Below are 357 nucleotides of genomic sequence, written 5' to 3' on the forward strand. Positions count from 1 at the left end.
TATTTAGCTAGCGAGATGGGGCACAAAATCAGCAAAACAGCAGAAATACTTCGGGAGAAAACACCTCCCGGCGCAGGTACAGTCTGCAGCCCGGCCCTGCTCCGGGAAGGCCGTCGGTCCCTGCGCCAAACGGCGCAAGCCACGGCACGCCGGGGAAACGGGAGCGCGTCGGGACCGAGCAGTCCCCCTCCGTGTCTATGAACACACATAAATACGAATTAGACCTTTTCATCAAGCCAGCAGACTTTTCGTGCGGCTTAAGGAAAGCGCTTTACCGGGCGTCGGGGACGCGGACGGCGCCCCGCGGCAGGACGTTTGCACGGCTCGCTGGACAGGGTGGGCAGGACGGGACCGTCC

The sequence above is a fragment of the Mesitornis unicolor genome, unplaced genomic scaffold, assembly GCF_000695765.1.
Source record: "Mesitornis unicolor isolate BGI_N332 unplaced genomic scaffold, ASM69576v1 scaffold29907, whole genome shotgun sequence".
NCBI lineage: Eukaryota > Metazoa > Chordata > Aves > Mesitornithiformes > Mesitornithidae > Mesitornis > Mesitornis unicolor.